The sequence below is a fragment of the Bos grunniens genome, chromosome 12 (genome assembly GCF_055505025.1).
Source record: "Bos grunniens cultivar Pamir isolate PY7600 chromosome 12, Bosgru_T2T1.0, whole genome shotgun sequence".
Taxonomy (NCBI): domain Eukaryota; kingdom Metazoa; phylum Chordata; class Mammalia; order Artiodactyla; family Bovidae; genus Bos; species Bos grunniens.
This window is the reverse complement of record NC_141176.1, coordinates 80,749,883-80,774,517: the sequence shown is the minus strand read 5'-3', so window position 1 is coordinate 80,774,517 and position 24,635 is coordinate 80,749,883. Positions and strand designations below refer to the sequence as shown.

Genomic DNA, 24,635 nt, shown 5'->3' with positions numbered 1-24,635 from the left:
TGAATTTTACTTTTCTTAATAGCAGTAGGGAACTTGTTTTTGGGTTTCAAATGGCTAAAGATGTTGGCTACGGTTTGGTCTCTTTAGGGACTTGGAGCATGTATTTTAGAAGGATTGCTGGCTAAGGTTTGGAATGAAGCGTAAGTCTGCGGTATCAGGGCCCCATAATCACTGTTTCATGCTTTAATCAACTAAGCTATTCAATCAAGTACAAGAGCGTCAAACATGACTATGAAGTATTATGAAGAGTAAGTTGTTATGCAAAGAATAAAGAATTACACGTTAAATCCAGGAGTAATAAATATGGGAAGAAACGTTTGCCAAGAAACACTGTTTCCAGTGCAACATAAAAACATGAAACCTAGAATGAGACTGTCTGATGATAGAATATTTTCGGTTGAGAAAGTGTGAAGAAGGATTTGCTATATATGTTTTGATTGAAACTAAATGTGTTCTAGGTATGGGTCCACCTAGGTTTGGGGGTTAAAAGTTACAAGCAAAGCAATCAGTCAGCAGATCCAAAATATTAAACTGCTTACAAACTATTTAAAACAAAAATAATGCCACTAAATAAAAACGTGACTAAAATATAGGGAGGCATTGTTAATTGCTTTTTAAAGCTATCTGACTTTATGAATGAACCTAAAGAAACATCTCGAGTTCTAAACATTTTTCATATAAGCAACACCACTGCCTCAAAATCCATGATACTTTATATTTGAATTCACAGATGCGTATCCCAAAATGTATCATTAACGTCAACTGATCAACAAGAGAAACAGATACGAGAGAAACGATGCCTTCCTTAAGAGCTCTGAGAAGAACCATAGTCACGTTCTTCTAGAATGAAAAGCGAGAGGTTTTCTGTCCTAGACCTTAGAATGAATCTCTTTTTCTGGTCCCTCTTTCAAAAGACAATCCAATCAAAAGACAATTTGGAATTTTAAAAATCAGGGCAGCAAACTATTTTAAAGGAAAAACAAACAGCGTGTTCTCTGAGGGCTTCTGTATTAACATATAGCCAGGATTCAGGTTCCTGTTCCTCCTAATATTGCTGAATATAAAAAACAGAATAAAGCAGACGGCAGTTTTTAATGGATCATCTTTTTAAAAAAGACATGGTGGGCAATCTTAAAGCTCTCTTCATGTCTTAGTGAAAAGCCTCAATATAATTATTCTCATTAATATCATCAGCTGTCCTTTACACAGAATCTTATCTGGTGAATAAAGTGCTTCCAGCATGCACTATCTCATTAAATTTCAGAGGTGGACAACAGGTACTCAAAGGGTTGGTTTGGAGACTGTCAGCCTGCACAAAAGGAAGATTTCCAATTACAACTTTCATTATTTAGGCTACTCAACACTGTCTTCCCCAGATTATCAAATATCAGTCTCATTGTGACCCCATAAGTATTCGGATTCACGACTGCCCCCGTGCTATTTACAGAACAGCAATAAGTATATTAAGAAAATCTACTGGCTTTGCGATAAAGCTGACTGTAACCAGCTCATAAAGCTGGTATCTGTGTCCTTCAGCAGGAAGGAAAAAATCCCGTCTGGGGGAGAGCCTGTCCTGTGGTGTGGTTCAGTACAATAGCTCTCTTTTTCTTTACAGGGTCAAAAATTCAGCAAAAGAAATTAATAAAAAGCCTTCTCAGATTAAAAAAAAAAAAAAAATTCCCTCTCTACCGCCAACCCCACTGCCCCCTCCCACCAGAAGACAGAGACAGAGAATTTTAGAAACAGGAGTTTATTCACAGTGCTTAACTCAAAGCAGACTTCCCCTGGATTAGAAGTGCAATTTACATACTGTATAAAATGTCAGGATGATATTCTGGTTCCTTATACACACTGCTGATTTTATTGTATACTTTACAGTCTTTTCCTCCCATAAAAATTTCCCCTTTCGAGGTTTAGATCATTCTCTAACGTAAAGAGTAGGCATTCACATTTTTCTTTTTGAAATAATGAGGCAAAGTGGTTCGCCATAAACATTTGAAGTTCAACAGGCATTGGCCCATGAATATATATGTATATATATGATTATGTGTATGTGTAGGCAGATAAAGAGAAATAATAGTAACCAACATTGATTGAGGGCTCTCAAAATGCTAAAGCTCTAAAATTCTTATTAGTCAATGCCTGAAATATCACTGCCAAAGTCCTGTTTGAAAGTTGGGATGTTGGGATGAGTGGTTATGTTTAAACTTTGAACTCCAAACAGAAATTTCAGCCAGTTTTAGAGGCTGGTTGCAATTTAAGCTCCATATTGAACTAACAGTCTAAATGCTCTAAACCTCACTTTTTTTTTAATTTGTAAAATGAGGCAGTATTATATGTCTCTCTCAGGGCACATTAAATTAGAAAAAAAAATTAATGTTTTGAAAGTAATTGTCAAAGTGCCTAGAACATAGCAAGAGCTTTAAAAGAGTTAGTTCCCTTCTTCTGCTCTATTCATTATCTGTTATTTAACCTAGAAATCAAAGAAAATTGTGCTGCTCTGTGGACCTGGCCCTGAATTCCTGATTTGTTTTAGTGGAGGGACATAAGCACTTGTTCACTTTCTTTCAAAAACAGCGAGAGAAATGACTACAAATTAAACTAGAGCAAAACATCAGAATCCCATCTCAAACGGCTCTTTCCTGTGTTAACAGCCTCCAACCCCACCACCCTGGCTCACCTAATATCACTTTCAGGAGAAAGGAGAGAAAAGGAGAGTTGTAAAATCATTTTGTTTCCTCAAGCTTAGAAAAAACAGAAGTGCATTTTCTATAGCTACCTTTAGTCAAGGCAACTTAATTTTTCCCTTAGGGTTTGAGTGAGTTAGGATGGGTCCATGGATACCAGCCTTGTACAAAGAACTTTCAAGTGCTGGATTTTGGAGACACCCAGAAATTTAGTGTTACCTGCGGCATGCAAGTTACGATCTCCTTGCGGTCTACTCCGGAGAGGACTTTTGTGAGGATTCCAACATCGCAACACCTTGGAAGGGCCTATGCCAGACTACCAAATGGATGTCACTCAGGCCTCCCCTCCCCACCTTCCTCGTCCATGGCAGGCATGACCAATTGATCCCAGTGCTTTTCCCATGAGTCTACACTTGGCAGTTTAAAATTTCTCAAAGCAAGTTTCCAGGCAGGCAGCCACCACCTACAGATCAGAGTTCCCTTGAGCCGAAGCCACCCCCAGACTAGGCTAAAGGTTACCTTTGAACTACTTGTGAAAAACAAGGGTAGAGGGTGCGTGCTTGCTGAATAAATGAACCGTCTTCATGTAATTCTAATGGGAATATTTACCCTACTTGTGAGCACAAATGTCTCAGACATTTCATTACCATTCATTTATTCATTTAGATATAAATACCCGGAATACTACTTATAAATCACTCTTATCTCTTCATTAATAAGCGCTTCTTAAGAGTCATTATGAGATAAAATAGTCTTGGCCGGTTCACATTGCTGTATGTCGTTATAATTAAGAAAAGTGTACATCTTTATGAATAGTCTATAATTCGGGCTCTTCAGTAATTAGATTGAAATGAAGTTTTATTATGTTTCAATTTCATTTTCTATAGTAGTGGATAAATGGAAGTCTACCTGGGGTGCCTGTCACCCAGATAAGCTTCTGTTTTTATGGGCAGTGCAAAGATGTACCGAGAGCTGATTCCTTCAAAACAAGCACTGCAAAACAAATGCCTGATTCTCTGGCCAGTGTGCATTAGTGGCAAAACAAACAGGCCATTATATCTGTGGCAAAGAATGAGATTGCAAAGTCAGTGAGGAACAAGGCACATTATCAGCTGGTCTACATGGTAAAACAAAGGCACAAAAGCGCTGTTAATACACGAAAAAGCCAAAGTTTCACGGTTCTCAGTGAACTTCAATGGCTGGTGGGATCAACCTGAATTTAAGTTGACTTGTCTCTGTTTAGTTTCCATATTTTCCTTACCAGACGGCATGTCTCCCTTTCTGATCAGGATCTACTCAGCAGTATTCCTGGGTACTGGCCTCTTTTTCTCTCTGTCTCTCTCAATTTGTTGCTCTTAAAATGATAGCCTGTGTTTATTCAGGATTTAAAAAAAAAATCAACCTGTTTGAAACACGAGTGAACTTAAATTTGCTGCATCTATTTTCACGAGTGCGGTTTTTCTTGGGGCATGTGGTAATATTTTAAAGAAAGCAAACGCAACTAAAGGATGGCTTTGGAATTTTACAAGCATTTCTAGGACCTAACCCTGTAACGCTAAGGCTTTTCAACTATGAGGAATTTTGAAACCGCCTTTATCCAATGTCATGTGAGACGAACGGTGTTTTTGGATTCTGTCACTTTTGACCAGCTGGGAGGGCAGCAGACAGTCCACACCACGGTGGAGCAGAAGGGTGCAGTTTCTTTTCTTTCATTTTTGACGGTGTGTGGGGAACAAGTAGGCATCTGTAGAGAAGCTTCACTTTGACTCTTTCCCCTGCTGCTTCTGACGAATGATAACAAAATAAGATCTAGGCTGCAGGACAAAAATTTCCCTAAATATTTAGCCCTATCCATGCTGAATAAAATAGCCTTATTTCGGTGCATCCGTATTATACTATTTGCTGGCAAAATAACTCTTTAATTCATGTGTTTTTCCCTTGAAAGGTAGGAGGAAAGAGGCAAAATGAAACAAAAACCTAACTGCCTATTAGTTTTAGTTTATAGATGAGTCTTGATAAGCCTCAGAAGCCACTAATTAGAAGGAGCTCACTAATGAGGAGATGGTGACAGCCTTCTCCCCCTTCTTCGCTGGCTGTCATTGGGTGCTCCCTACAAGGTCCCCATTCAAATGTATCTTCTTGGAAAGCCCTTCCCGGCCCTGTTCCCCCACCCCCACTGCCCCAGAAAGGCACTCTTCCTGCCACTGTGCTCCACCTACTTGAGTCGTCATGTCCTCAGTGCTGACCTTGCTGATGTTGAGTCTGGTTAGAACATGAGCCAACTGAGCCCGGGCTAACACCTCTTTCTAGCTCAGCACCCAGAACCGCATCTGGGTACTTACCTGGGGTCTGCTGACTGATGGACTGACCAAAGAAATAAAGGACCCAAGGGATAAAGAGCAATTGCTAAGGAAATTTAAGGGCCTTAATTTTCCGTTCTCCACAGTGAACTGGAAATCCATCTGCCTAAGGCGCAGTGAACCTGATGTGTTCAAGGAGCACTGGCCTGGATCCACTTTCTCTCCAACATCCACTGCCCGCACCTGCTTCCTGGCTGTGGCTGCAGACAGTCACGTGGTGGGCAGATGGAGGAGAGGACGCCTGAGCTCGTGCTAAAGCTATGGGGGTCGAGGCGGAGGCCAATGGCGACCCCTCCATAGGAGCACATCCTCTCAGCCAGGGGGAGGGGGACTGGCCGTGCACTGGGCCTGGAGCCCTGCTGAAGTCTTCTGTCATTTCTCCTTCCACCAGCACCCCTTTCAGAGGATGACTGTGTAATACATGCCACTTACAGTAGCATCTCACAGACTCAAGATTGACTGTACTCAAACTGTCAATCAAATAACACAAAGGTGAAAAGTACAAAAGTCCTGCTCATTCCATGCCTTTTTAACAACTCTTAGGTGCCCCACTTTACCCCTACTTCAGGGTCTCCAGCGACCAGGGAAATTCCTATTTCTTATTGTTTACTGGAATGAAGAAGTCCTTGAGTACTGGGAATGTCATATATACATCTATGTTCCCCATGGGGCCCAGGACAAGCACCAGGCAAGACCAAGCTGTATCCTGCGAAATCAAAAGCTCATGGTCAGGACTGTAGTTTAGATGGACGAGAGCAGGCTGCAAGACTGCTGATGCTACTATTGTCTGTAACAGAGGGGCCTGAACTGATCATGGGACCTCATCCCGGTTGGTCTGATCCACCCCAGGGAGCCAACAAAGGCCTTGTGGAGAGGAAGTGGCCCTGCAAGGCACAGGCTATGTCTCAGACAGCTGATGGACCCCGAAGAATGAATGAGCTTTACCCCTGTGTCTGCTCCCTAGTTTTTCTTATCTCCAAACACCCAAGAGCATCAAGAGAGGCATAAGAAAATACCGTCTAGGTTTCCAAGGATACGTTTTGTAATCCCATTTTTCACTGCGGCCAGCCCTGGGTTGAGAAAGACACCTTCTTCGGGTTGTGGGAACACACGTCTTTCCTCGCAGCTTCAGGAGGCATCGGAAGTGTCCTGAATCAGGCAATTTCCTTTCTGTGGAGCCCCATGTGTGCACACAATGAGAGCTCATTTCCTCCTATTGGCTTTTGTTTGAACCGTTTCCTTTGATATGGGACGTCTTCCGCTCTCCTTCGAAGTTATCTAAATCCAGGCATCCTTCTCAACCCGGGGCCCCTCCAATTGGAGTCAGGCCCAGTCGGTCTAACTCTGATGGCTTTTCCCTCTCTCCTGCCACAGATTAAGCAGTAAGTGCCTGGGCCCCTTAATCCAAACAGAGTTACAGTCAGATTCTCCATTGTGTGCACGCGTGTGTGTTCAAGATGTGTATGCATGTGCGTGTCTTAACACCTCAGTGCGACTGCCGGCTATCAATCATCTTTGTTTTTCTTGCTTTCTGAAGCATCTGCGGACAGGCACACAGTTGGCTTTTAATCAGTATGTTCTAAGTAGAGAGAATGAGCCTCTTGAAAATGATTCACAATGAATTGGAAGATTTGTAGATATCCTGAGCTGAAACGGAGACCTTCTATCCCAGAGTATCATAAATTTCTTTCTGCATTCCACCCCCACTTTTTAAATTTTTCACTTTTCTATTATTGCTCCCTGTGTATAGATCAAATGGACTCAGCTCCACACTTCTTTCCTCCTGTCTGTGTGTGACCCAGATCTCATGACCTGGAGCACCAGTAAGCACCTAACTTGTGAAAATACTTCTGCTGTTGATGGCTTCTCAGTGGGAAAAAAACGGACATGTGACATTGAGCCTTCCAACACAGGCAACTGGGTCACTACCTCCAGGAAGGAAGGAGCGTGTGGTTGCAGGAAACACCTTGGAGAAATCTTTGCTTATTTATTCTCTAAGCAACAAAGGACCATCCTTTCCTCGGGGACCAGAGGACCAGAATGGACTGGCAGCTGTTGGGAGTATATCAGGGTCTCAGAGGAAATTCATTTGCTCATTCATTCATTCATTCCAAAAGTGTAAGTTCAGGAGTTTGGTCCCCATGTGAGCCAGTTACCTGCTGTCTGAATGACCTAACAGCAGCCTGAGTGGGGACAGAATCACCTTTATCTTTGTTGAAACATCTCAAGGCACAGGTGATCAGGGAGCTGGGCTAAGAGCTCCACTTTCATACACACACGGTATGAAAGTTCTCGAAAGTGGCCCAGTCCTCCTGTTTTCAAAGCAAAAACATTCCTTTAGTCCACAGTAACATGCTCCAGTGTCTTACCATCCCTATCAAATATAAGTCTTCCCCAAAAGTCTGGTATAGTATTATTCTGTAGAATATAAAGCCTTCTTGCATTTTGCTGAGAAAACAGTGAACTCTTGGTGAGTGATACCAAGACATGGAGAAACTGCAGAAAGAGTCATGGGGAAGCCCTCCTCTTTCCAGAATTGTGTAGCGGGTCTGTAGCATTCAGTAGGGATTAGTCCCCACCAGCTTCACGTTCACCCAGAGAAATATACTGGGTGAATATTCTGCAATTGAATGTTTATTCTGTACAGTAGAGAACAAACCCAGTTCTCTATGTGTGTAATCTATAACGCTACCCATCACCTTGAGAAGTGGAAATGACTACCCTCATTTCAAAGATGAGAAAACATATTCAAACACATTTTTTAATTTGCCTGAAGTTGTCCATTTAGTCTGTGGTCTAGCCAGAATATGAACACAGGGCTCGAATTCTCTCTTAACCTCTGGGCCAGGAGGTCTCTTTCTCATTTGTGTACAAATCACTCTGTGGTCTTGCAATAAATGCTGATTCCTGGGTCCCAACTCAGATGTCCCAAGTTGGAATCTGAGAGGCTGAGGCCTAGGAATCTGTCATCTGTTCTTTTAACAAGCTTCCCAAGAGTCTGTGCAGCCAGTGAAACCAACATTTGGAGTAACCGGTGAGGGATTTTGAGATGCGCTTGGAAAGAACAACCTCTTTCTTCATGGACAAAATTGGGTGGAGCAGTCCATGTGGTTACAGAAATATGACCTTGTTCCAATGGCTACAAGAGCTCATTCTGGCCTGGACTGTGGGCATGTTTATCTTTGACTTAGTTTTCAAGTGGCCCTCAAGGGCGAATAAATAGGCCAATCCATTTTGTGAGATGTGCTGTACATTCTGTGCAGCTGAATGTAATCAGAAGGCTCTGTCCTACAGCAATTAAGCAACTGAGACTTATTTTAAAAGTTAGGGCACTCCAGATAACTCCCTCGTTGATGCATCTCACCCTTGGTCTCTCTCTGTTGCCTTCATCAGCGACACCTCTTCTCTGATGTTTAAATGAAAAAAAAAAAAAAAAAAAGAGCTCTGTCTGAAGGGGTCAAGGTTTAGCTGGCCCCTCTTCAGTACTAAAAGACAATTTCATACAAATGTGCACAATCTCTGGTTGGTGGGGGGAGAGATGAATTCTCTCTGTGTCTGTGATAGAAACTTCTGAGTATATTTGGGTGGATGATGGGCTATGCGTTTCTGTAAGTACAACTCGTGGTTAATAATCATCTCTAGAAAGGCCTGTCTCAGTTATAAAATATTTCACTGAATCGTGTCCCACAAACATTTATTGAACACCTACTTCTTACCAGACAGGGGTTTTAACTGCATGGAGGTTGCTCAAATAAGGAGGCTTTAAAAATACTCCACATGTGAACATCTCTACTGACAGACTGTGATCTTGAAAAAGAGTTCTAGGCCCATGAATTATCTATTTGCTGAACCCAGTGAGATAAAGGGAACAGCTAAGAAGAACAAGTAAATAACAAAGGAACAACAAATAACATCGGCAGGGCACTTTAGAAAGCAGTGGCGGCCACTGTATTTTAGTTAAGCCTTCAATGATGCAAGGCTCATCTTTAATTAATAATTGGGGATCGATGCAGTGTGTTGGCATCACCCCATGATGGCTGCCTTGAATAGAGTAAGATTCATTTCAAGGCAAAGGTCTCTCAGAGTCTCCCTGGAGAAGCATTTAAACCTCAGCTTATACCTACCTTCCTTCAAACATATCTGATGATTTCCCCCTTTCCTGTTATAGCAGGATCAGACCTGTTTCTACACATTTTCAAACACGATTACTCCCTGGTGGTCTCAGCCTGTCTATCCACTGCAGCCTCCTCAGGCTTCAAGGCACAGCAGGTACCATCTGCCCTCCCAGCCCACCTTCCGGCAAACAGACACCCTCTTATCTTAACCCTGTCTCCCCTCTGCGTACCTCATCTCTCCTTTGGTTGCTCTAAATTCTCCACACCCCCTCCCTGGATGTTTTAACTTTCTGCTCTTCTGGTTCTTTGCTGATCAGCTGCCCGGTCACCACGCTCCAAAAATGCCTCTTGTGGCATTTGCCTCAGTTTTCAGCTTTCCTGAACTTTGTTTAGGATCTGGCATTATCTTCCATTATCATCTCAGGAAACAGTGATACACATTCATACTGTTATCATTGTGTTGAGTTAGTCGCTCAGTCATGTCTGACTTTGCGACCCCGTGGACTGTAGCCCTCCAGACTCCTCTGTCCATGGGATTCTCCAGGCAACAATACTGGAGTGGGTAGCCATTCCCCTTTCCAGGGGATCTTCCCGACCCAGGGATCAAACCAGGGTCTCCCGCACAACAGGCAGATTCTTTACCATCTGAGCCACCAGGGAAGCCTTGCTATCACTGCTATCACTGATCAGCGTTATTTCTAGGGCAGAGTGAACATCCCAATCTCTTTTCACAGACCTAAAGGCAACTGGAGATGTCCAGAAGCCAACACACCTGTCCCAAGGAGCACCTGTCCTCTGAAATGCTCTTCACGTTGGATTTCTTTGCCTGCGGGAGTGTGTCTAGGAAATCCCCTCAACTGTAAGCATTCCCCAAGCCTGTACTGTCAGCCACGTTCTAGATCACACTTGCTTCCTTAGGGATCTCAACTCCTTTTATGAGCTCAGGTACAACTCCTCTGCGGATGAGCCCCAAATGCACACTGAGCTCTGTACTCCACGACCTACGCTTCCACGAGGACACTTCAGTTTCACTTCAATCTTCCGATGACCCAGAACAATCTCCTTCCCTCCCCACTCCTTCTGTGAGGTTCTCATTGACAGCATGAAGGTTCCTGTGACCTCAGTTCATGGACTCCCTGTTTCTCCCTCTGCTTCCGCAAGTCCTGCCCACCATCTTAGGACGCTGCCCCTGTATCAGGGCATTGTCTCCCACCAAGTCTCACTGCCACCATTCCAGCTCGTGCCTCCACAACTCTTGGGTGCCCACAGTGCTAGCTCTAAGCTGTGCTCACAGAATTATCCCCCTCAAGCAGGGCCTCACCCCATCACTCACCTGCTCACAAACAGTTAATGGCTCTCTGCCACACTCTGAATAAAGCTCAGAATCCACAGCGTGGCATTCAGGGTCCTTCAAACATTTTAGCTGTGCCCCCATGAGTACTTCCTGGACTCTGCCCCCTGCTCCGTGGACACCAGCCTGGGTGCTCCCCGAATGCATGCACCACGGTCTGGCCCTTCCTTCATACGCCCATTAGAGGCTGTCTCCTCCAGGAAGCCTTCCCTGACTCACTTGGACAACAGCTAATCTCCTGGAAAAGCACCTTATACCTCCTATGTGGCACAGATTACCTTGATAGTGACGATTTATTTCTGTATCTTATCTGTTATTCTAGAGCATAAATTCCACGAGAGAAAAGGAAATGAGGAACACTGAAGATCTTGACCTTGCACACAGAATCTTTTTCTCTGCAAATTTTTCTGTCGCCAAGAAAACTTCACTCAGTAAAACACGTTTGCCCTGGCCCAACAGATGTCTCCCCCTGACACTGGGGCTTTCACGGTGTGTAGGGTACTTTTGGTTACCTTGTTTTGCCAGGTCGTCACAAAAGCCCCAAGATGTGGCCTGGTGATCTTGATTTATGCCAACCAGGAGACCAAAGGTCCAAGTGACCTGGTAACTCCTGTTCATCTGAACTAAGTAAGGGAACCCAGGATTCTGACTCATGTTAACAATCCGCAAGCTCTGGATCCTGGCTACCCTCAGCCACCCTTATTTATCTTTTGAGATCTGCACTCCCTCGAAAGGGCAAAGGGCACTGTCATCTGTGGTCTCCAGGGTGTCCCTTTCTTCCACTAGTCTTGACTAACAAATACGATTTTTTAAAAAGTCCTTGAAGCAAAACTTTCATGTGTTTGTAAAAAAAGTAAAAACAGGGAGAGAAAAGTAGCTCTTATGTGCGCCATGACAAAGTGGTCTTTTGATTACGATTTCCATCATGATTATCATCGTTATTATTCACCAAGGATTTCAAGTTTGCATGTGAAGGATTAACTTCCACTGCCTAAGGAGTAAGACATTATATGGCTTCATGGTTCTTGTTATTAGTGGAGATGGAGCCCCATCTCGGAAGTTCAGAAATTTAGAAGCGAAACAGGTAAGGTGGGGAGTGTGTGTTAGTTGCTCAGTCATGTCTGACTCTTTGTGACCTATGGACTGTAGCCTGCCAGGTTCCTCTGTCCATGGGATTCTCCAAGCAAGAATACTGCAGTGGGTTGCCATTCCCTTCTCCAGGGGATCTTCCCGACCCACGGATCAAACCAGATCTCCTGCATTGCAGGCAGATTCTTTACCATCTGAGCCACCAGGGAAGCCCAAGGTGGGGAGATATGACTGGAAATAAAAGAAGGAAATAGGGGGACCTTCTGACTAGTTCTCCCTTTAGAACAGTGCCAGGCAACCAGCTACATTTAAAACTTTCTTCCTAAAGGCAGGAAAGACCAAAAGACCGCACCCCTTATCCTAAGTGTCCAGCTTGCTGGATTTCCATCAGCTGAGCACACTGGCTAATGCACACCCAGACTGAGCAATAACTCCTAGCAGGACCCTGGATACTCCTCTGGCTTCCCTTCCCATCATACCTTGCTTTCCACAAAGGGTGAGCCTTCTCCCTCGCTAGTCACGTCTAACTAGCTGGCTACAGCCGAAGTCAACCCTTCGACTGTTCTGGCCAGGACAGCGTGTGTTTTTTGAGAAACCTTTTAATGGGGACTTCCCTGGCGATTCAGTGGCTAAGACTCCGCTCTCCCAATGCAGGGGGACCAGGTCCGTTCCCTGGTCAGGGAATTAGATCCCACATGCCCCAACTAAAAAGGTCTCACATGCTGCAATGAAGATTAAAGAACCCACGTGTTGCAACTAAGACCTGGTGCAGCCAAATAAATATAAATACTTTTTAAAAAAGAGAGAGACCTTTTCTGGCAGCAATTGCCATTTCAAAGCAGAAAAAAAAAAAAGTGTGTGTGAGGGAGTAATTTTGTGTGTAGGAGAAAAGTGTTTCTAATTTTCAATCCTGAAAATGTGAGGGGAAGAAGGAAGATGTGAAGGAGGGAATAAGTCGGTAGATACAGCCTCTCTGCTTTCCCCATTAGAGGCTGGACGCCTTCCAGCGACGTGCCATTTTGAGAAAGGAAGCACACAGCATCGCCCGTCCCTACCTGCTGGGGCAGGTCGGCTCCCCCTTCCCAAGCCTTTGGATTCATGGCTAGGTCTCCGATCATTATTTCCTCGCACAATATTCACAGGAAGCCTGATACTGTATTGAACATATGGTTTTCATTTTTTTTTTTTCCCCAGTTTTGAAGCAGAGAACAAGATGGAGAGTGTCACAAACCTAACTCAAGGATTTGCTGGTTCTGCCAAACTGTGTAAGGGGAAACTAATTCCAGGCTAATGCCCGTCCTGTGCTGGAAGATTCGGGAGGCCTGGGAGGACCCACTGACCGAGAATTGCTGACCTGATAAAGTACGTGGGCCATGTCAGAGCTTCTCAGTGACTTTCTGTGCTAAAGGAAAGGATCAGAACTTCAAACAAAGATCCACAGCCGCAAAACAATTAACTCAAGACCCAACATGTATCTGGCTAAGGGGATGGATATTAACTTGAGGATCCACGATATTTGAATCGCAACCTTCCCCAGTCTCACATCTTGCGTGGTTGGCCCGTCGGTGTTGCCAAAAATCACCCCTCCCTTCAAAATGAATTTCTCTGATCAATTATTTAGTGTGGTCTGGGTTATACAACATCAGCTTCACCCTGAGGGGGAACAAATTTCATGCTCCCTCGTGGCCAGCTGGAAAATTTGCAGTTTCAATTAAAAAGGCAAATTTTCAGTGTGGCAAAGACGGTTGGCTGAGTTTAAAGGACATTAATGAAACTAGTAGTTAAAAAAAAAAAAAGCAACGTTGCGATGGAGCAGGAACCCAGGGACCTTCAGGTTAAATATCAACCTGGGAATTTTCCTAAGAAAAACTGGCAGGCTTATCTCCCCTCAAGTTTTAAAGTCTTAGAACAGGCCCTCTCTGGGCTTTCTCTAGATGAAGCCTGGTCAGTTCATCGGGAAAATGGTTTACCAATCTCCCCCCTTCTCTTTATTTGCTTAGGGCGGCCCTGAGTAGGCCTGGGCAGAACGGAGGGAGAAAATCTTTCCCGGTTTCTCCTGTTCTAGGAAGGAGGGCGGGTTAGTACAGCCTGCTGTCGACGGGAGCTGGGATTAATTAGTTCCTTCGGTGACCTTGGCATCTACTGAAGGCTGAGTGTGTGTCTAAGCCGCTAAGGACTGTGCTGAGAGCTGCAGAGGAACTTGGGAGGGCTCGGAGCTACTGCTAAAATGATCACCTTTCTGTTGTGCCAAAGACGAACACAGCAAAACACAATCCCAAAGCAGGTACTTTACCTCTGAAAAGTGCCTCAGTGTGGTTGTCAAACTGTATATCCGTCATTCTATCATCTAGCAATCAATCTAGACCTATCTATCTATCTATATACCCTAATCTATAGCTATTTGTATATACATGTATCTATATTTTTATCTACCTATCTCTTCTGTGTATATAAATATTAATCTATATCTATAACCATCCATCTATATATATATATATATCCCTAAATCTATATCTATCTGTATCTGTATTAATCTATATCCAGATCAATGTGTATGTGTGTGTGTGTGTGTGTGCGCGCGCTTAGTCGCTCAGTCATGTCCTACTCTTTGCGACCCCATGGACTGTGGCCCGCCAGACTCCTTTGTTCATGGGATTCTCCAGGCAAGAAAACTGGAGTGGGTTGTCATTTTCTTCTCCAGGGGATCTTCCCGACCCAGTGATTGAACCTCGGTCTCCAGCACTGCAGGCAGATTCTTTACCATCTGAGCCATCAGGGAAGCCCCATCTAGATTAATAGATGTGATGTATTATATAGATCATATGAGTGTATTATCTATATATTAATCTAAATATATCATCTATCTCTTATCTATATCTATTTATCAATCATTCTATGGGTAGTTTTGCAGGTCAATGCCCAGGAACTTGCCTGCTATTTCAGGAGGTGCCTAAAGCCTCCCGTTGGAACGGAAGTCAATTTTCAATCATTCCAAGCCACTGGGGAAGCTGTCTGTCCCTCCCCCATATAGCCCCTACCCATCAGTTTTTCTCCACTACACTCAGGCCTGAACAGAGCCTGAGGGAACATGGAAAACCCCACCCCTTCCTCTCCTACAGCTGGTTCAAGGTTCAAGTATAACAGCGATAAGGGTCACCAATGCGACAAAGCTGCCAGGAACACTGCGAGTCTTAGGTTGCATAAATAGAAGTATCATTTCCTGAAAATAATCGGCAGTGCTAACTGCTCCTATCGGAGGAAGCTTGCTTGTTGTCTTTAAGTACATGAAGGGGCTCGCCTGCTGACGGGGTATTTGACTCTCTGGGGGTATCCCAAAGGCCTGAACATGGCCTGAGCAGTGGAGGGCTTGAGGAGTCACATCGCATTTCAGCACAGGGAAGGTATTTTATAATGAAATGCGGTCTGCACGCATCATGGGGTCGTGATTGTCGAGACGGACGAGCAGCAGTCGGGCAGCACTGTGGTGGAGGGTAGACAGAAATCCCACCAACTCCTTCCCACGGGGCACCCCCACTGCTTTTCATCTGACGTTTGTGGTTCTGTCAGTTGGGAGGCTCTTAGAATCAGGGGCGGTCTGCAAAGATGCTCCACCGACTCTCACCTGTCTCCCTTTGGCTCCCCCTTCCGATACCTGAGCACCCAGAGGAACAAAGACGGAAGCAGCAGGTCACAGAAAGCAAAGAGTTAAAAAAGGGCAAAGCTCTGTGTGGGTCCCACAGCCCCAGAGGCCGCCAGTCCCTTTGATCCTGCCTCTTAATTGCAGCTTAGTTGCAACAGGGGACTTTGAAGAAAAGAAACAAGGAAACTCTGGAGATAGGATTTGTTTTGTTTCCTGAGGGGATGGTCTTTGTGGTGGCTGCCAGGAAGCTGATACTGCAGGGTTCAAATGATGGGCTTCCTGAGGTGGTAAATAAACCATCCTTTTCCCCAGGTGAGAGCCAGGTGTGACCAGAACCCCAGAGACTTGGGGCCTCCGTGTGCCATTTAGTGGGGATGCCAGGTACAACCTTGGCAGGGAGAAGAGGCCACGGGTTGGCTCAGGAGCCCACAGAGCAAGAGAGGAGAGCCTGCCACGTGAGGATGGTCAGGAGACGCAGCCAGAGAGGAGGACCACGCGTCCTTGCTGCAGAACGGGTGACCCGTGTGAGTGGAACAGCCCTGCCTGGGAACGGGGACATTGATGGAAAGGCAAAGGGTCTTCCAGGTCCTCACAGCATCACTGATTCAAGGGAAATGAACTTGGGTGAACTCCGGGGGATGGTGAGGAACGTCCATGGGGTTGCAAAGAGCCGGACACGACTTGGCGACTGAACAACAAGTGCAGATGGTAAAGCCGCAACAACACAAAGCATCTCACTTCTGTACAGACCTCGCCACTGCATGTGATCGAGACAGCGTCTACAGGGCACCTCGGCCGAGGCCTTTCCTTACGCTTCTTCCACCGCACATGCGCACACAGACACGGCGGAAACTCGGGGTGAGGAAGAGGGCCACTCTTCACAGCGCGTCACGGAGACGATGCTCCAGCGTCCTGGGTGGTTTCCCAGGTCCTTCGTGAGGAGGAATTCGCGGCTAACGCTGAACTCATGCCCGAGCAGCCTGCCAGGACTTGCTTGTTTGCGTGTTAACTTAACCGTTCAGTGAATTCTGCTAACAGTTCATGCAAAAGTGAGAGAAATTTTTCTAAAGCAAATCCCTTTTTTGTTGCTACCCCCTGAGGAAGCACCGTCGGAAAAGGTCTGGGTGTTTGGAGAAGCGCCAACTGGACTGTCGGCCTTGCTCTGTCGCTTGTTCCTGTGTGACCTTGGCAAAGAACTCAGCCTCCTGGGACTTCATTCTCTTCATAAAAAGGTTTAACTGACTTGATACACATAAAGCTCTCAGCAGAGGGCTTGGCATATAGTAGGCACTCAATAAACTCAATAAAGACGTGGTGCCTTTTGGCCCTAAAAGGTTATTGGGTAAATTAAAAATGCATAAAAGTACTGGCCATCTGTGTGTGGACTAAATGGGCAGTTGGGCAGGGCAGACTTCCTCTAAATCAGGTTAGCGGGACTCCTGGCCCAGGAAAGAGGAGGCCCCAGGCTGAACAAACAGAAAAATGAAGCCCTCAAGGGCAGGAAAGAAAGGCGGACATGAAACAAGGCCTCAGACTGTCCACGGTCAGGCCTGGATGTTCACTGAAGCCACCACCTAAGACAGCTGCCATCTCACTTAATGTCTTTACTCATCGCACACAACTTCAGAACTAGCATTTTTTAAATGTGATGTTAATTGCACATAACACTTCCTCTATACTCTTTCTGTTCTTTGGAGGAAGAACCAGCATTATCTTAACGGAAATGCTGAGTTGCTCAGGGGTCCCCAGACTGATCCACTAAGGCTGTCGGACCTACAGGCTCCAGCTCTGACCACCGTCAAGAGGAAAAAGTCTATGGCTGATTTTGAACACGGATATTTGGTAGGAAAAAAAAATCTCTGGAGCAGACGTGTAAACAGACACACCAGCCTTCCCTGGAGGCGGTGAGTAAATCTCCTAGGGAACTGGTGAGAGTCTGTGTCCACAAAGAAGAGACAGCCATCGCAGGCACGGGGGCCATCCACAGACATCGGCTGCTGTGACCACAGGATGCTAGAAATCCCGAAAGGCCACCTTCACAGCCTGGACCACAGCAGCATCGTGGCCAGCCTCGTGGGAAAGACTCAACCTTGGCTCCAGTCTGAGCCCGGGCAGTCTGGAAAGGCCTCCTGTGTGGAGAAGGCAGGTCTTGGCCCTCAGCCCTGCAGAGGCTCCATGAAAACCATCTCAGACCCAGAAATCTGCCACCGTCGACGTTTATGCCAGCAAAGTGCTCTAGAGCCTTTGGGACGAGTAATGAGGGTCATCTTCCTCACCTGGGAGTTTGTTAGGCATGCAGAATCTCGATCCCCGCCCCGGATTGACTGGATCAGACACTGCTGTTTCACTTAGATCCCCAAGGAAATGCTGTGTACATGAAGGTCTGAGGAGTGTTGCTCTGGCTTCCTCACCGTAGGCACGTGGGTACCGTCTCATTTTCTTTAACATAGTCCTTATGGCTGATTCAACTGAGACCTTGGAGCCAGGAATGAATGGACCCTGGGTCTTCGACAACAGGGAGCCTAGTGTCCAGTGGTATCTCCAATCACTCTGGAATTACTGTCCTAACCAATTAGACCCTCAAAATGTATATTTTGAGATATAGATGCATACATGTTGATAACTGTCGGTTTTAAATGCTTTCTTTTGATTATTAGTGAAGACCCACGCTTTAAATACTCAAGTATTTGTGCGTGTGTATGTTGTTTTTGTTGCTCAGTTGCTAACTGAGCTAAAGAGTATATGCCTCTTTGCAACCCCATGGACTGCAGCATGCTAGGCTTCCCTGTCCTTCACTCTCTCCCTGAGTTTGCGCAAATTCATGTCCATTGAGTTGCTGATGCTATCTAACTATCTCAGCCCAATGTGAAGAGCTGAGTCATTGGAAAAGACCCTGATGCTGGGAAAGATTGAAGGCAAGGGTGAGAAGAGGGTGGCAGAGGATGATATATATAAGATATAAATGATATATATGCAATATGATATACATGAGATATAAGATATATGAGATATGATATATGTACATGTGTGTGTGTGTGTGTGTGTGTGTAACAGGAGATTCTCTTTATCCATCTGGTGTTCTATCGCTCTCACCACAGCAGTGAACTGATATTTGCCTCCAGGAGGAACATGGCCTGAGCACTCAAGTCAGAGAGGGTAACTATGGCAGGATAATGTGACGGGAGCCATGGAGGCTATGCTTAACAGTCTTGGTGACTCATTTTTCATAGACAGTCTTGCTCCTTTGTGGGTACTTGTTTTCATGGTTCTTTGCTACCTCTTATTCTCTTCTGGGCCCTGGCAGTCTCCCCAAGGCTCATCCTTGGTCATCAGCCTGCCTCCACTGATGCTCCCTTCTTCTTGGACCTGGTGAGCACTCCTGGCCCCCACAGTGGCTTCCATACAGGTGTGTCTTAGTTTACATTTGCAGCCTGGTGCCTGAGCTTTTCTCCATTTTATGTTGTCAGATGTCTATGGATGACCCACTTGGGTGACCCATCATTAGCTAAGACACCATGATCAGGACTCAAAACTCATCCTTTCTCCCTCTCCTGACCCCATTCCCACTGACTGGCCCCCTTTCCCATCTATCCCCATTTTCTGTTAGGATCCCACAGATATTTCTCCTGCCAGAAACTCCAATGTTGTTTTGGCTCTTCTAAGCTGTCACCAGTCTCTGCTATTTTTCCTTCAAGACACCTTTTAGATTTGCCCTTTCCCCTCCATTCTCCCACTGCCATTCTAATCCAACTCCTTTACCACATGATGTCTGAAATATTGCAGAAGTTTTCTGGCCAGTGGCATCACTTGTTATAAATTTTCTAACCTCTGACCTGATTTTACAAGCTCAGTGCAATCCTTATAAAGCATTAGATGTGATGTTAACAAAAATGAAACTCCTCCACATGGCTCTTTGAAAAGTGAAAGTAAAAATGTTAGTCACTCAGCTGTGTCCAACTCTTTGGGACCCCATGGACTGTAGCCCACCAGGTTCCTGTGTCCATGGAATTCTCCAGGCAAGAATACTAGAGTGGGTTGCCATTCCCTTTCCAGGTCTCCTGCACTGCAGGTAAATTCTTTACCGTCTGAGTCACCACAGGGCTCTTTAGTTCTTCCATATTCTGATTTTCCCTGACTCCATCTAAACTAATTTCTGGGTGGGAGGAATTGTGAGATTGGGATTGACATATATATATACTATTGATACTACGTATAAAGTAGACAACTAGTAATTAGCCTCCAATTAAAATAAATAAATTTATATTAAAAAAAAAGTAGACAACTAATGAGAACCTACTGTATAGCACAGGGAACTCTATTCAATGCTCTGTGTTGATCTAAATGGGAAGGAAATCTAAAAAAGAGTGCACATATGTTTCAGTTGTTCAGTTCAGTTCAGTCGCTCAGTCGTGTCTGACTCTTTGTGACCCCATGAATTGCAGCATGCCAGGCCTCCCTGTCCATCACCAATTCCCGGAGTTCACTCAAACTCACGTCCATCAAGTTGGTGATGCCATCCGGCCATCTCATCCTCTGTCGTCCCCTTCTCCTCCTGCCCCCAATCCCTCCCAGCATCAGAGTCTTTTCCAATGAGTCAACTCTTCACATGAGGTGGCCAAAGTACTGGAGTTTCAGCTTTAGCATCAGTCCTTCCAAAGAACACACAGGACTGATCCCCTTTAGAATGGACTGGTTGGATCTCCTTGCATATATGTATAGATATAGCTGGTCCACTTTGCTGCACAGCAGAAACACAACACTGTAAAGCAACTACACTCCAATAAAAATTAGTCAAAAAATAAACCTATTTCCCCTACTCCCCGATATTTAATACCTGTTCTTCAAAGTTCAGTTCTATACTGGCCCTCACACCAAGCTGTTCCTCCTTGAGATAATCTTCCTTCCTCTAATTCTGACTACTGCCCACTCCAGACTTTTTGGATCACATCCCGCTGGTGGCACTAGAAGTAAAGAACCCACGTGCCAATGCAGGAGACATGAGATGTGGGTTCAATCTTTGGGTTGGGAAGATCCCCTGGAGGAAGGCATGGAAACCCATTCCAGTATTCTTGCCTGGAGAATTCCATGGACAGAGGAGCCTGGTGGGCTACAGTCCATGGGGGTCACAGAGTCGGACATGACTGAAACGACTTAGCACCCAAGCATGCCACCCATCAGAAAAATACTTCTGTGCAGGAACAACCATTATAAGGTTATCTACTTATTTAAAAATGTTATACTTGCATAATAATATTAATGTTACATACATTATGAAACATACATGGAAATTAACATTTTAAAAGGATGAGCTAAATAATATATAAGATGCTAAGTTCAACTGCTTCCTTTTCTCACCTAGTGAATGATCTGACCCTAGGCTTGGGGAGTAGACATCCCATTTTGGAAATACTGATCTAGACAAAGTACATCTATTCAGAGCCAGAGGACGTATCTCTTCTCCTTGAAGTCTCATCTACTTCTCCAGCCCAAAAGCAGTTCTACATTCCTGAACTCCCAGAAAATTTAAAATTATAAGTAGTAAATCATTGGGAGAAGGCAATGGCACCCCACTCCAGTACTCTTGCCTGGAAAATCCCATGGACAGAGGAGCCTGGTAGGCTGCAGTCCATGGGGTCGCTAATAGTCGGACATGACTGAGCGACTTCACTTTCACTTTTCACTTTCATGCATTGGAGAAGGAAATGGCAACCCACTCCAGTGTTCTTGCCTGGAGAATCCCAGGGATGGGGGAGCCTGGTGGGCTGCCATCTATGGGGTCGCACAGAGTCGGACATGACTGAAGCGACGCAGCAGCAGCAGCAGCAGTAAATCATTGATATAATATATACTTCACCAATACTTTTTAGTTGATTAATTGGAGCTTGCATCTGAGATGCCAGAAATTTATAGATTTTTGCAAACAATTCCATATCTTAATTAAAAACACACTATCTTCCCCAAAATTGCTTGGGTTGGGCTCTAGTCCACATCATTACATCCACTGCAAGAAAAATCCAAGTCAGACTGCAGTGTAATTTCATTTAAAGACTATTTTATCTCATTAAATATCATTTGCACAGATCCCCATAGTTTTGAGGATCAACTTTTCCATTTTTTGGTTAGTGAGATTTTTTAACACATGGCTTAACCTCAATTAACTGAAAACTCAAATTCGGTTTTTAATTTATAAGATGGGGACAAAAGGGGACAAAAGGCCATTAAAAGATATGACAAGCATAAAAACAGAAATGATATATGATGTAAGATACTGCTAGTGTTACCATACCCAGTATTTAGGTATCGTAAACTATGTAAAGTATATCTGAGATTTCTAAAATAATAAACCTTCTTTCACCTTGAGCTTTCATTTCTTTCTGCAAATTATTTTTATCTTCTCAATCTTAACTGCTCAGATGGAAAACATAGTGCTGTCTCTCTATAGGACTCGGAGGTATGATCAGGTCTGAGTTTAAATCTTGGCTCCACCAAATACTAGCTGTGGGATCACTGGTGTGTTACAGAACCTTTCGGAACTTCTACTGGTCAGCGTTAACTTCGCAGTTCGTGCGTGCGTGCCAAATCACTTCAGCTGTGTCTGACTCTGTGACACCATGGACTGTAGCCTGCCAGGCTCCTCTGTCCATGGGGATTCTCCAGGCAAGAATACTGGGTGGGTTGCCATTTCCTGCTCCAGGGAATCTTCCCGGCCCAGGGATCAAATACACATCTCTTACATCTCCTGCATTGGCAGATGGGTTCTTACTGGGTGCCATGTGGGAAGCCCTAACTTTGTGGGGATAACATTAATCCGTGGGCTTCCTTTAAGGTTCAAAATACCCAAGATATGTGTGTAAAACAGCTTATAACACTTGCCACTAAAATATTAATTTCTGCCCCCACCCCTTTAACAGGCTTAAGAGAACTCAATGAGATGCTCTCATAAGAAAATGGAATACTCTGAATTTTGGTTTCATTGCTGACTTTGGTTCTTCCCTGACGTGTAAGCCATTTACAACGATTTTGTGAATTTTATGTTCTAGAACACCTTCCTGCCAGTCATAGCCAGGCTCGCGCTGCTACTGTGTGGCTGGGTTGGGGCGTGCAGCCAGGGTAGGGTTTTGTTCCCTAATGCCTTCTGAGCAGTCAGAGCTGGGAAAACGAAGCCAACCATCCGCCCCTCCTGTTCCGTGGCCACACGTGGCTGCCTACTGTACTAGTTATAAACGCCCTTGTCTGTGAAAGCATCTGAGGACAGGAGAAAGAGACGTGCACACGTGTTCCAGGGGCACTTGTAAGTTTTTCCTGTTCTTCAAAATTCAAATCAATTAATCACTGAAAAAAAAAATCAGTGAATAAAAGTTTTAAAAATCTGGTTTATAACTCATCTCCGCCAGAAGCTTTACCTAGCATGTCCCCACAGGAGTGCTCTAATTTTAGGCTCCCAGTTTCTAAACCTAGATATGAACTGTCAATTGAGATAAAGTCTGTGAAAGACCTTTGTAGAAGGTACGGAAGTGTACATAGGCTAACCATTCTTCTGAAGGTATCTGTGCTGATCTACGTGGCTCAGTGCTAAAGAATCCAATGCAGGAGAGGCAGAAGATGCAGGTTTGATCCCTGGGTCGGGAAGATTCCCCTCAGAAGGAAATGGCAACCCATTTCAATCCTCTTGCCTGGGAAATCCCATGGACAGAGGAGCCTGGTGGGCTACAGTCCATGGGGTTGCAGAGTCGGACACGACTGAGCGACTGAGAACTATTTTTATCTTATTTGTAAATGTCTTGTTTCCCAGTGAGGATGGGCTGCACGCTGCTCAGGCCCGGGGACCTGCACCCTCTTTGGTGTCTCCTGATTCTTCCTGCTGTCCTCTGAGGTGGCTGAGTTGGTAAAAATCCACCTGCAATGCAGGAGACCCTGGTTCGATTCCTGGGGTTGAGAAGATCCGCTGGAGAAGGGATAGGCTACCCACTCCAGTGTTCTTGGACCTTCCTTATGGCTCAGCTGGTAAAGAATCCGCTGCAATGCGGGAGACCTGGGTCTGATCCCTGGGCTGGGAAGATTCCCTGGAGAAGAGAAAAGCTACCCACTTCAGTATTCTGGTATGGAGAATTCCATGGGGTCGCAGAGAGTCGGACATCACTGAGCAACTTCCACTTTCACTTTGACTGCCCTAAAGTTTTTCGGTGGCATCCAGCTTGCCTCGATGTTGCTAGACCTTAGAACCTGCCTATGTGCCTGCCAGGACCCATTGCTAAAAAGAATTCTTGAGGCTCACTTACACTCTCTTCTTCTAGCTCTTCCCAAACTGGGTTCCTTCCCTCACAGCTTGTCAGTGCCCAGAGAATTTACATTAATTTTGATGTTAGGGTGAAAAACAAAACCAAACCAAAATTTTGTGTTTAAAAAGGAAATTGATTTCTTTTTTAAGTACCTCTGCTTTTTTTAAAAAGAACAGGGTGAGGGGTATGGAATTTTAACTCTCCAGGGTCAGGAATCAGGTTTCCCGGCTGGTATGGGAACAGTGAGAGCTCAGCCACCCTGAGGCTCAGAAGTGTGGGAGAGGGGCTAGGATTTCCTCTGGTTGATTGACGGTTGAGGCTTTCAGATGACGAGCCCATGTTCCCCAGTCGTTTGGAGGCTGACTCTCAGCTTGCTGAGACTTGGGCGATTGCTCTCAGTGGCCTAGTATTTTGGATTTGGATGGCAGCATTCCTGTATGCCTGTTCCTCATCTTACATTATTATGTGTTATTTAAACAATATTATGCTGAGAAATACAGCAGAAGTGAAGAAATTACAGATAGATATTTAAAACTCAAAATTCCTTCTCTTAATCCTCCCCCAAACACCAAAACTGTCTCAAAACCTACAATTAACATCTGATGGTTAACAATGTGAAATTAACATCACCCAATAAAGTTATTATTAAAGTCTTTGAAACTTACAATTTTGCATCGCTTCTTTCTGTTCTGTATTTTGCACCTACTCGGAGGCAGGTATTAGGTAATTGACTTGTTCTAAGCAAACAGCAAAAGCCAGAGGAGCCAAGAGGTGTTTAATAAACACTTGTTGACTGATTGATGGAACACACCGACCCAGGATCTCGGAGACAATGCATTCTTTGTCTGTGCACTAAGGTAACATCGGTGGGTCCGTTTTTATTATCAAGCATTTCTGCCACATTGAAGGGAGCAAGCCAGCCAAAAACTTAACCATCAGCAACGTGGCTCCTGCTTGCAGAAGAAATTCTCTGGTTTCTTTCACACCTGTGTTCACTCTCAGCAACAGAGCCGGGCCCAGCTTTGGCTCAACAATGCTGAGCTATGGAGGCACATGCCTGACGCAGACCAGCCGTGACACCACCCTGGGCTTCTCACCATGAATATCATCGCAG

At 44.9% G+C, this 24,635-nt stretch overlaps 1 protein-coding gene across 21 annotated transcripts in view; it reads right to left on the bottom strand.

Moving 5' to 3' along the window:
- MBNL2 (muscleblind like splicing regulator 2) overlaps positions 1-24,635 on the bottom strand; it is a 161,740-nt gene that overhangs the window by 133,359 nt on the left and 3,746 nt on the right. The window contains exon 1 of one of the 21 annotated variants that reach the window (XM_086330308.1): positions 2,907-3,125. The exons of 18 other annotated variants lie outside the window; for them this stretch is intronic. The gene's annotated coding sequence lies outside the window, so the exon portion shown is untranslated. Of the gene's footprint in view, positions 1-2,906; positions 3,126-24,635 lie in introns of those variants that run through there. 2 more of the 21 variants (XM_086330319.1, XM_086330316.1) reach the window with 2 other exon arrangements.